Raw genomic sequence first — 12,989 nt, forward strand, 5'->3', positions numbered from 1 at the left:
CCCACAGCTGCCCGCAGCCAGCCCTTGCCACAGCCACCCTCTGCCCGCAGCCAGCCTCTGCCTGCAGCTCCTGCCACAGCCACCCCCTGCCTGCAGCCACCCCCTGCCCACAGCCGCCCGCAGCCCGCCCGTCTGCATCACCTGCCCACAGCCAGCCCATGTCACTCCCTGCCTCCAGCTAGCCCTGCCCCACGCCCCTATCTGCAGCCAGCCCCACATCCACTGGTGCCCTGCAGTTCCCAGGGCAGTAACCCTGCACACCTGCTTTAATGAGGGGGGGGGGGCAGGGAGCAGCTGGGACCCACACATGTGCACACCCTAGAGTGACCAGACAGCAAGTGTGAAAAATCGGGACGGGGGTGAGGGGTAATAGGAGCCTATATAAGAAAAAGACCCAAAAATTGAGACTCCCTGATCACCACCCACACATGTGAAACGGAGCTCATTTCTAGTTCAGCCCCATCTTTTTAAAAAAGAACTTTAGGTAGGGTTAAAATACATCTGTATTTTCCTGGACATGTCAGGCTTTTCGGTTCTTAATCACCTCCTGGGAAAATATGGACGTATGGTAACCCTATTGGTACAAAAAATACATGCTGTCGCACATCCCTTAAATCAGAACTTTTTATAGGGAACCCGTTGTTAAATCAGAACTTTTTATAGGGAACCCGTTGTTAAGATTTTGGCAGCTCATCACTGGGTGAGTTGATTATAGTCTGTAAGTATCTACATAGGGAACAAATACTTAATAAGGGGCTCTTCAATGTAGCAGAAAAAGGTGAAACATGATCCAAGGGCTGGAATGTCTACATTACAATTAAATAGTCTCATTGCCCGAGGCCCACAAGCCCAAGTAAGCTGATATGGGCCAACTGCAGGTGTTTTATTGCAGGGAAGACATACCCTAGGAGGTCCCAGCCGAGATGCAATTGTAGTTTTTGTTTGGGAACTTCCTTGTTCTTTTAAATTAAAAATATCATACATGAACACTAAACAAGAAACTGAAACAGAATGTCACCATGTAATATTTCTAATGAATATATGAAGTATCAACATCAAATCATATTTTTTACTTTCACAACTAGGTTCAGTGGTGCACTCTGGTTGATTTACTTCATTCTGGAGCAGCACAAAACAGCCATAAAATATGGGCCAGTTAAACTGGGTTTACAGCTGCTTTGTTTTGCCAAGCAGTGAGAACCAACAACAGGCATCAGCTGATCATAGATCTGGAATACTATGTAAATCCCCAAACACTTCACCTCAAGATATTCTGGGACATTCTTGGAAGATGATTACCCGCTTCTTTCACACCGCAGTAATCACTAAAAGCAAATGAACACAAAAAGCTTTGATTGTTCACAGTTGGCTCATCTCACAAATCTTCTGGGATCAGCCAGGATTTCTGTCGTTCCAGAACACTATCTTTAACTAGTTTGATATGAGTAATCTACTTTCTTATGTTATGGGCACATTTTCTCCAAAGTAAGATACAAGAAAGGCATGCTTAGAATTCTTACAGTAGCGGCAAGAAAATTATCACAATCATTATTAGAGCTGAATGAATAATTTAAAATAACTAAAGTATTAGACAAAATAAGACTTTTTTTTCTGTTTATGAATTTTCTACAAACAGATTGCAAAATTCTCCAGTGTGCTCATTCTACAAAATAATTTTCAAATTTCTACAGTGAATAATTCATGGTCTGGAGGTCACTAAAAACAGTTCATCACAAATATCTAAACTGTGCAGTTTCTATTGTGCTGATAAATTTACATGTAAAGTCACATGGTACTGTGTCTGTTCCTTGATCGGATGACCAAAGTAACTGACCAATACATCACAAACTGTGAATTTTAAAATTCAGAATACAATCTGATATTTGCTATCAGCAAAAAGTCCTGTAGTTGAACCTGAAATTCACTTTTCTAAAATGTTCATGCTAATAAAACTTTAATTCTCAAATGTTTGATCATAAGAGTGGAAAACATTCTCCTCTATTCAATCAGCACTAATATAAGACGGTTACTCACCGTTGTAACTGTTGTTCTTCGAGATGTGTTGCTCATATCCATTCCAGTTAGGTGTGCGCACGCCGCGTGCACGTTCGTCGGAAGATTTTTACCCTAGCAACACTCGGTGGGTCGGCTGGGCGCCCCCTGGAGTGGCGCCGCTATAGCGCCGAATATATACCCCTGCCGACCCATCCGCTCCTCAGTTCCTTCTTGCCGGCTACTCCGACAGTGGGGAAGGAGGGCGGGTCTGGAATGGATATGAGCAACACATCTCGAAGAACAACAGTTACAACGGTGAGTAATCTTCTTTTCTTCTTCGAGTGATTGCTCATATGCATTCCAGTTAGGTGATTCCCAAGCCTTACATAGGCGGTGGGGTCGGAGTGAGATGTTGCAGAATGCAAAACTGCTGAGCCAAAGGCTGCAACATCTCTAGACTGTTGAACCAATGAGGCAAAGGTGTCAACCGGGGACCAGGTAGTTGCACGACACATCCCCTGGAAGGGTAAGTGAGCCAGGAAGGCAGCAGAAGAAGCCTGAGCCCTGGTGGAATGTGCAGTAAGGTGGCTCGATGGAACATGGGCCAAGTCAGAGGAGGTGCGGATGCATGACGTCACCCTAGATGAAATCCTCTGGGAGGAGACAGGTAGGCCCTTCGTCCGGTCTGCCAGTACGACGAAGAGTTGGGGCGTTACGAAAGGGCTTTGTCTGCTCGAGATAGAATGCGAGCGCCCTACGGACGTCTAGGGAGGGCAAATGTGCTCCCCTCGCGATGAGTGTAGCTTCGGAGCGAAGACCGGAAGGAAGATATCCTGATTGATATGCAAGGTCGACAGCACCTTGGGGAGGAAGGCCGGACGTGGTCAGAACTGCACCGTGCCCTTGAGAAACACAGTGGGTCCACCATGAGAGCCTGAAGCTCGGAGACTCGTCTGGCCGATGCAAAGGCTACAAGCAAAAACTGTCTTCCAGGACAGGTATATCAGCGAGCATGTTGTCAGTGGCTCGAATGGGACAGTCATAAGACTGGTTAGAACCAGGTTGAAGACCCAGGTTTTGGCGGGGCGGCGAACTTGGGGGGTATAAACGCCCCAAGCCCTTGAGGAATCTAGAAACCACAGGGTGTGAGAATACGATGTGGCCACTCTCCCCTGGTGGAAGGTAGAGATGGCTGCCAAGTGTACCCTTAATGATGGCCGCGCCAGGCACTGCTGTTTGAGAGACCAGAGGTAGTCCAAAATGGAATGGATCGGAACCTCGGTGAGAGAACATTGTGCGTTTCATAGCTGCAGGAGAAAATGTTTCCACTTGGCCAGATACATTAACAGAGTGGAAGGTTTCCTACCACCCAGGAGAATCCTGTAGTACCGAGGCAGAACAACGCAACTCGGATCGGTTTAGGCACACAGCAGCCATGCTGTGGGGTGCAGGGATAGCAGGTCTGGGTGGTGAAGTTTGCCGAGATCCTACGTTATGAGGTCTGGGCAAAGAGGCAGGGGAATCGGGTTGGCTACCGACAGGTTTAGCAACATGGTGTACTAGTGCTGCCTGGGTCACGCTGGAGCGATCATGATCAGGTGTGCTCTGTCCCTGCGGAGTTTTAGCAGGACCCTGTGAACCAGCGGGAACAGTGGAAAAGCGTACAGCAGACGGCTCGTCCACAGCATCAGAAAGCCTCCAAGATCGAGCCCGGGGAGAGGCCTTGGAACAAGCAGAATTTGTCTTTCTTTTTCCGTTCTCGCGAGAGCGAAGAGGACTATGCGGGGAAAGCCCCACTTCTGGAAAACGGAATGTATAACGTCCGGAGGAATCGACCACTTGAGAGACAGGAAGGATCTGCTGTGGCGATCTGCCAGAGTGATCCGGACCCCTGGGAGAAAGGACGTTACCAGGTCTATCGATTGGGCTGTGCCGAAGTCCTGGAGTTGGATGGCTCCCTGCAAGGAGGGGAGGACCGTGCTCCTCTGGCTTGTTTATGTAACACATGGCTGTTGTGTTGTCTGTGAACACCGAGACACAACGGCCTTGCAAGTGCTGCTGAAACACCTGGTATACAAGGGAGACTGCTCTCAGCTCCTGGACATCGATGTGCAAGGCCAGCTCTTGAGCCGACCGAAGGCCTTGAGTGTGAAACTGACCCAGGTGAGCTCCCCAGTCGAGAGATGTCCGTCATGAGGGACACCGAGGGGTGAGGTGGATGGAACAGCATCCCTGCACACACCAGGGAGGGCGTCGACCCCCAGTCGGGGGAGCCTAGGATGCTCGGGGGGATCGAGGTGACCCTGACTACGCTGTCTCTGCCCGGGTGGCAGACCGAAGTGAGCCACGATTGAAATGGACGGAGGCGAAGCCTGGCATGATCGGTTACGAACGTGCAGGCAGCCATGTGACCCAGGAAACCTAGGCAAGCGCTAGCCAAAGTTGCCAGGAAGGTCCGTAGACCTTGTATAATTGTTACCATCGCGTGAAACTGAGGCTGAGTAAGCAGGCTCTGGCGAGACTGGAGTCCAGGGTGGCCCCAATGAATTCTATTCCCTGTGTGGGAATCAGAGTGGATTTCTCTATATGGATCATCAGGCCTAGATGCAGGAATAGATCCTTGTCGATGCCCACTTGACTGGTAACTTGGGCCCTGGTGGTCCCTCAAATGAGCCAATTGTCTAGATATGGAAAACATGTATCCGACGGTGGTGGAGAGAGGCGGTGACTACAGCCATGCACTTTGAGTACACTTGGGGCTGTATAGAGGCCAACCGGGAGGACCGTAAACTGGAGATGACGACGGTTGGCCACAAACCGGAGGTACCTTCTGTGTGGAGGATAAATGGCGATGTGAAAATACGCGCCCTTCATATCGAGGGCGGCATACCAGTCTCCGGGATCCAAGGATGGGATGACGGTCCGCATGGCTACCATGCGGAACTTCAGGTGTATCATGAACTTGTCGAGTTCCCGCAGGTCTAGGATAGGTCTGAGACCTCCCTTCGCCTTGGGGATTAGGAATTAGTGGGAGTAGAACCCTTTGTCCCTTTCGTCCTTTGGTACCTCCTCTATAGCTCCGATGGTGAGGAGCGTCCGCCCCTCTTGCAAGAGGAATTGCTTTGGGGTCCTGACTGACACCTACGACTGCCTCAGCGACGCCTGCTGGCAAAGTCCTGTCTTTGTCTAGGCGCAGGGTAAGAGCGGTGAGGCTGGGGCGGAAGGGTCGGCGCTGAGTCACCGGCATGTGCATGCCAAGAGGGAGCGCACAGTGACCTTGCCTGCCCTTTAGGCTTTGCGGGCTAGGGTCAGGTTTTTTTTTTGTTTTTTTTTTAGAACAGGCCCTTGCCATTGAAGGGTGCATTGTATAGTGTGCATTGTATAGTGTGCAGCAGCTGCGAGGGAAGGCTCGATAACTGGAGCCATGAAATACACCTCGTGGCAACACCCGAAGCCCGGGTTGTGGCTGCGGAGTCAGCTACATCCACCGAGGCCTGGAGGGAAGCTCTCGCCACCTTCTTCCCTTTTTCCCAGAGGGCAGCAAACTCTTAACGGGAGATCTGCGGAACCGACTCTGTAAATTTTCCCACCGCCGCCCATAGTAGCGGCTAAGCAGGGCTTGCTGGTTTGCTACGTGAAGTTGCAGGGCCCCTGCCGAGTACAGCTTATGGCCCAGTAAGATCATTCGCCGAGCCTCCTTGGATTTAGGGGCTGGTGCCTGCTGGCCATGGTGTTCCGTCTCACTGACGGACTGGACGGCAAGGGGGCGGGGGGGGGGAGGTGTACATATAGGTACCCATAGCCCCTGGAGGATACCATGTACTTGCGTTCGACTCCCCTGCCCGCGGGCGGGATAGTGGCTGGACACTGCCAGATGGTATCCGCATTGGCCTTGATCGTCCGAAGGAACGGTAGGGCCACTGTAGTGGGGGCGTCAGTCGACCGAATGCCCATGACCGGGTCCTGTGTCTCCGAGATGGGATCACAGGTAGGCCCAAAATGTACAGGGTGACCACTGATGGGGTCAGGGTCCTGGGCCTGGGGCACCTGGAAGACTCTGGCGTGCACATCTGAATCACAGTCCTGCGCGTATAAACTGCCTGCGCAGGACGGCCATGGAGGAGCTAAAAAGCCCTGGGCAGAGTCTCCCTCTCTAGCTGACGTCGCTCGATGCGGCACCAGGGATCGGTACTGGGAGGCATACCGGTACCGGGAGTGAGAACAGCACCTGCCACCGGAGCGGTGCCGGGAGGTCGACCGAGATCTCAAGGCTCGACGACGGGAGTGGCGACAGGAGTCCAGTGCCTGGAGCGGTGCCGGGAGCTGGATCGGCGCCGAGTGTACCGGGCCGGCGAACGGGATGCTGATCGGTACCACGAGTACGACTGGTATCGAAACGGAGTACGGTGCCGGGACTGCGAGCGGCGTCAGCACCTGGATTGACGACGGGACCGAGAACATCTGCGGGACCGCGACCATGAACGGTGCCGCTCCGCGGTGCCGACGGAGGGTGGTCTGATCAAGGCAGGGCGGTCAGACTTAGTATAGCGCTCGGGCTGCGGAGCAGGCGGCTCTGACGCAGCTTAATAGTGAGCTCAACCACGGCTCATACCGGGGAGCTTTCAGGCTCCGCGGTGCCGACGGAGGGTGGTCTGATCAAGGCAGGCTTGCCGATTGACTATATAACCCGCACCGGCGGCGCCGGGGGTTGAGGCAGTGCAGGCACTGTCATTGCAATCAACTTCCTCGACGTGGAAATGTCTCCGCGGCGTGGAGGGAATAGTGAGCTCAACCACGGCTCACATCGGGGAGCATTCAGGTACCGGACTCGACGGCTCTTGTGTGGCCGGAGGCGATGGTGCCGATATTGTTGGTGCCACGGCAGGTATCGGTGCCGGGCAGTCCGACTTAGTATAGCGCTCGGGCTGCAGAGCAGGCGGCTCGGACGCAGCAGGAGTCCTGTGCCTCTTCATCCTCCAGGAGAGGGTTCCATTCTGAGCGGACGTCGGTGCCGGCGACGGCTGGTGCCGGGAGGCCTTGGCAGTACCGGCGATCCGGTGCCAAGGGAGCACTTCTTGAAGACTGACCAGCGCTCGGAGCCGAGAGCGGAGGAGTAAGAGCTGCCTCCCTCAGGAGCTACTTGAGACGAAAGTCTCGCTCCCCTATTGTTCTCGGCTAAAAAGGCCTTACAAATGCGGCACTTATCTGTTAGGTGAGAGTCCTCGAGGCACTTAGGAGAGGCTCTCTTATCAGCATCGGCTTATGGCCGGCTGAGCATGGTTTGAAACCCTGTGAACCAGGCATAGTACCCGGCACCGGGTGCGGGGAAGGGGATAATCCCCGAACCCCTGTGACTATATACTCAAACCATACTACAAACGAATAAAGTTAACTATACAAATCTGAACTATATACAAGTATTAACGAGAGAAACTACGAGTAGCTAGGGAAGTGGAGGTCAGCTAAGCCGCGCTCCACTTTCCAACGACCGACACGGGCGGTAAGAAGGAACTGAGGAGCGGATGGGTCAGCTGGGGTATATATTCGGCGCTATAGCGGCGCCACTCCAGGGGGCGCCCAGCCGACCCACCGAGTGTTGCTAGGGTAAAAATCTTCCGACGAACGTGCACGCGGCGCATGCACACCTAACTGGAATGCATATGAGCAATCACTCAAAGAAGAACCAACATTTACATCATCCCTTTAATAAGAATCATAATAAATACTTTGCATTTTTATAGTGCTTTCCATCAGAGGATCTTAAATTCCTTTATAAACACTAGTCAATAAATAGTACCACACTGCTGTGGCTTACAAAAAATAGTCCAGCTATCACTGCGTGTTTAAATAAAATTGCAAGAGATTAGAATATGGATTGCATCAAAGCATGTATTAGGAAATGAGCAGAGGCAGTTTCCCCCTCACCTTGCTCCACACACAAACCATGCAAGTTGTAGTGGGTCAAATCTTATCCCCACCTTGGGGTTTGTTTTTAGTCACAAAGGGAACTCAAAATGAAATTAAAAAGAAAAAAAATATCAGTCAAGCCTTCTTCCCTGACTTGCTGGCTTAAAGGGTTCTCCAAGGACTGCTCAGCCCATGTCCTCGGTCCTCTCTGCAGACCCGTCCCCAATGCCTTTCTCTCAGGCCACACTCAACAGTGACTCAACAAACCATACTGAACGTTATCCAGCAGCAACCTAATGTGTTAACAGGATACAGTGCTCAGAAAAACACTGTTCGTTTTGTGTATTGTTTACCATAAACATTCAAATTAAACACAGTGTTAAGCAAAAAAAGATGAGTTTTCATTACTTGGTACTGAATTTTATTTTATTTATTTATTTATTTTTGCTGCTGAACTCAATTACTTGAGATCTTTTTTAATGCTAACATGGCAGCACCATTAGATTTGATTTAATATCTTTGTTTTACAGGCCTGCTTCCTATATGTAATCTAGTTTCCCAGCTGCTCAGCAATGTTGGAGCAAACAGTCTGTTATACTTCTAGCATAATTGTTTTTTTAAGCTCTTTCAGCTAAGCATGTTCTACCTTGCCCAGGTTTTGAACATTGGGGTGGTGGCCTAATTATACAGGGGTTCCTCTTACTAAAATCCTGTTGAGAGGTCTCCAAATTATCTGCATTTCTTGAGAAAAAAAATCGGAGGTTATTTAATTTCATACTTTCACGGCCCATCTACAAACACAACTGAGTCAGAGGTTACATGGTTACAACATGGTTTTCCCTTCACCCAGTCACAGCAGCATTGCCAGCTTTTTCTTAGCGTATGCGCAACCTTCATCATTGATTTTGGTCTGCTGCTCGGCTCGTTAGCTTCCCTGGCTTGGGCCGGGTACTGACAGGGAGTGCAATGTGAACGCTGAGCCATGCCCACCAGTGTTGCCATGATTTAACTCAATTAAAAAAATATGGTTAAATTACAGTTATTGCTTGTCCATGATACAAATGTTAACTATGATGAATCTGTGTCAAGGGACAGCCGCTTCATAGCTGCAGTCCATAACTTGGTTGTATTGGTAGGCTAGAAAAGCTTTACCATGGGGCACACAACTCTTTTGGGGGCAGGAGGTGATCCAAGGCCTCAGCCATCTCAATGTTGGAGGCCAAATAAATGGCTGCAGATAAAGTTCCTGACTTGGCTGTTTTGAGGTGCACTGATATCTCTGGGTCAGTGTTTCTCACCTTTTCAGATTGGTGAGTCCTTATTTGAAGTAAAAAATGTCACAGCTCCCTTACAATAAAAAGAGTAAAATTTATGAGTGACCTTTTAATCCAGTGGTTAGAGTACTCACCTGGGACGTGGGTGAGCCCTAGTTCAAGCCCTGAAGCTGTTGCACTGTGGATAAATAATTTGAAAAAGTCACTGGAGTAGGGGGACTGGATCCTGGGTCTCTAGGGTGACCAGATGTCCCGATTTTATAGGGACCAGTCCCGATTTTGGGGTCTTTTTCTTATATAGGCTCCTATTACCCCCCACCCCCTGTCCTGATTTTTCACATTTGCTGTCTGGTCACCCTATAGGTCTCCTACCTCCCAGATGGGGTGCAATACGGACTAGCAAGAGGTGGTGTCATCACCTGCCCTGCAACCTAGGGTGCTTCACAATGCCTTGCTGATATAACCCCCGGTCTTAGCCGCACACAAACAGCATGTAGGTCGCACCCTGAGTGTCTGTATATAGCTGCAGTCCTTTGAAGTGTTCTTCTGAGGATTACCCCTCAAAGCAAAGTTTATTCAAACAGAAAAGAAGGTGATGTGAAGTTTCAGATTAGTTCAGTTAAACTCGGGAATAGGCTTCCAAGGGAGTTAACGGAATCCCCATCATTCGAGGTTTGTAAGAACAAGTTGGACAAACACCTGCCAGGGATGATCTAGGTTTAGGTGGTCCTGCCTCAGCCTGGGGGTGGCCTTGATGACCTTTCAAGGTACCTCCCAGCCCTACATTTCTATGATTCAACAGGAGAAACTGGAAAAGGCCCACATCAGACTTCCCTGGAGCCCAGTTATTAGAGTACTCACCTGTGAGGTAGCAGACCTCTGTTTAAATCCCTTCTCCTCTGGTGGAGAGGGAATGAGAATTAGGGGTATCCCACATCACAAGTGAGTACCCTAACTCCTGGGCTAAAGATTATGAGGCAGGACCTACTCCCTGTCCTTGGCATTTTGTGTAAATTCACCTGTAGGGCCCAAACTCAGAGCATGCTTATCAGATCAAGTCCTACAGCTAAGTTAGGCAGAAGAACGCCTATCTTCTCACGGTTCCTGCATCGCTCTGGGGTTTATGCATCCAGAAGCCTGGCATGGGGCAGCAATGAGCATACTCAGAGGCAGAAACATAAGTGCCTAGGGAACTTTAACTGCAAAAACATAGGTGTCAAGCGAGTTTAGGTTCCTACAGCATTTGGTGGAGGCTGAAAAAGGATGTTGTGTATCCCAGTGGGGCCTGATTCTGGGATTTAGGTGCCTAAAGTGGTAGTTAGGCACCTAAGTCCTTTTGTGACTCTAGCACCAAGTGTCCCTAGTGGAGAAATGTAATGCTGTACTTGTAAATCTTACCCTCTGCTTTTAAGGTGTGGTGCAGAGGAGTGCTAGACACCTACCAGCTCCCACTCACATCATTTGAAGCTGCAAGTGCTCAGTATCTCTCAGGATCAGGCCCTTGTTACAAACCTGTCTCTTGTCAAAATTCCAGACTGTTCAAAATTGCAGCTCTGCGGGTTCCCATGGAAACAAATTCCATTGCTTTTTAGGCTGCCACCAGTAAACTGCAAAAATGTTTAGAGGTTACGGGCTGCTGGTCTATAAAATGAAAGCCATGATTCTTCTGGTTCTGGGTACAAACATGGAACTCTGCTAGCTGATTCCCAAGCCTGAAATAAAATCATTAAATAGGATTTACTATTCTCTATTTCTCGCTAGTATTTCCACGGTGATCTTGTTTTCAAGCTGAGCTGACCAGTCACTGGAATAACCAGATCTTAAACTAGATGTATTATCCCAGCAGCCTTTCAGAAGTGGTGTGCCGAGTCTTCATTTATTCACTCTGATTTAAGGTTTCGCAAGCCAGTAATACATTTTAACATTTTTAGAAGGTCTCTTTCTATAAGTCTATAATATATAACTAAACTATTGTTGTATATAAAATAAACAAGGTTTTTAAAATGTTTAAGAAGCTTCATTTAAAATTAAATTAAAATGCAGAGCCTCCCGGACCAGTGGCCAGGACCCGGGCAGTGTGAGTGCCACTGAAAAATCAGCTTGCGTGCCGTCTTTGGCATGCGTGCCATAGGTTGCCTACCCCTGTATTATCCTACAAAGGTGCTAAGGGTAAGTTTTCATCATACAAAAAAATACTGTTTATTCATTCTTGTTTTGCACTGGTCACTGGCTTAAACCTGCCCAGGAATCAGTAATGGCAGGAAGATATTTGTGATAATTATTTGAAGGCTGCTGGGGAGAGCTATGTGAAATGAGCTGGTGGGCTCAGACAAGTTGCAATTCACATAGGCACTAGCACACAAAAACTACATTCCCGGTTGTTATTAATTGGCACCGTAGCAGACAGACGTAGCAAAGTAGGAAAGGATTGAATTAGCCATGGAACCTAAACTGTTCTGTTACATTCAGAGATGGTTCCTTCCAGCTCAGGGTAGAGTTAGGCCTGGTCTACACTAGGCGTTTAAATCGGTTTTAGGAGCATAAAACCGATTTAACGCCAAAACCGTCCACACTAGGAGGCACCTTATATCGATTTTAATGGCTCTTTAAACTGGTTTCTGTACTCCTCCCTAACGAGAGGAGTAACGCTAGTATCGGTATTAACATATCGGATTAGGGTTAGTGTGGACGCTGATCGACGGTATTGGCCTCCGGGAGCTATCCCACAGTGCACCAGTGACCGCTCTGGACCGCAATCTGAACTCGGATGCAGTGGTCAGGTAAACAGGAAAAGCCCCGCGAACTTTTGAATATTTCCTGTTTGCCCAGCGTGGAGCTCCGATCAGCACGGGTGGCGATGCAGTCCGAAATCAAAATAAAAAAAAGAGCTCCCGCATGGACCATGCGGATGTGATCGCTGTAAGGGCAGGCAAATCCGTTCTATCCGTTCTATCAGCGCTCCGTTACAGAAGATGAAATTCAGAATCCTTTTTTAAAAATCTCCAGACAGACGCCAGAGCAGGGACTCAGCGCACTGCAGCGTGACAAGCGTAACGGAAAGCCAAAGAATCAAATGGATGCGCATGGACTGGAGGACTGAAGCTATCCCACAGTTCCTGCAGCCTCCTAAAATTATTTGCATTCTTGGCTGAGCTCCAAATGCTTCTAGGGTCAAACACAGTGTCCGCGGGTCAGGGCATAGCTCGGCAATCTACTCACCCACCCCAATCCCACCCCCAGAAGCGAAAGGTAAAACAATCCTCTGACTCTTTTACATGTCACCCTATCTTTACTGAATGCTGCAGATAGACGCGATAGTGCAGCACTCAACACCAACATCCTTGCTTCCCCCCCCGTCATGGGCGGCTGATGGTACAATACGATGGAAATCCATCCTCATCATCAGCATAAGCTGATCGTGCAAAAAGATGGAAATCCATCCTCATCATCAGCCTCAGCTGATGGTACAAAAGGACTGGTAACCGTCCTCGTCATCAGCCTATTGGTCCTAATTTTTTCTGGTGGATGGATGGTGCAATATGGCTGGTAACCATCCTCATCATAGCAACAGGGGGCTGAGCTCCATCAGCCCCCACCCTTCATGTGTAAAGAAAAGATTCAGTTGCCCCTGGACTAGCAGTGGGATGCTGGGCTTCTCTCCTACACACTGCTTAATGTCCTGTCTGGACTATCATAGCAGCTGGAGGCTGCCTTCCACTCATTTCTCACTAACAAGTCAGTGTGTCTTATTCCTGCATTCTTTATTAATTCATCACACAAGTGGGGGGACAATGCTACGGTAGCCAAGAAAGG

This window comes from Mauremys mutica, chromosome 3 (genome assembly GCF_020497125.1).
Source record: "Mauremys mutica isolate MM-2020 ecotype Southern chromosome 3, ASM2049712v1, whole genome shotgun sequence".
Classification (NCBI taxonomy): Eukaryota; Metazoa; Chordata; order Testudines; family Geoemydidae; genus Mauremys; species Mauremys mutica.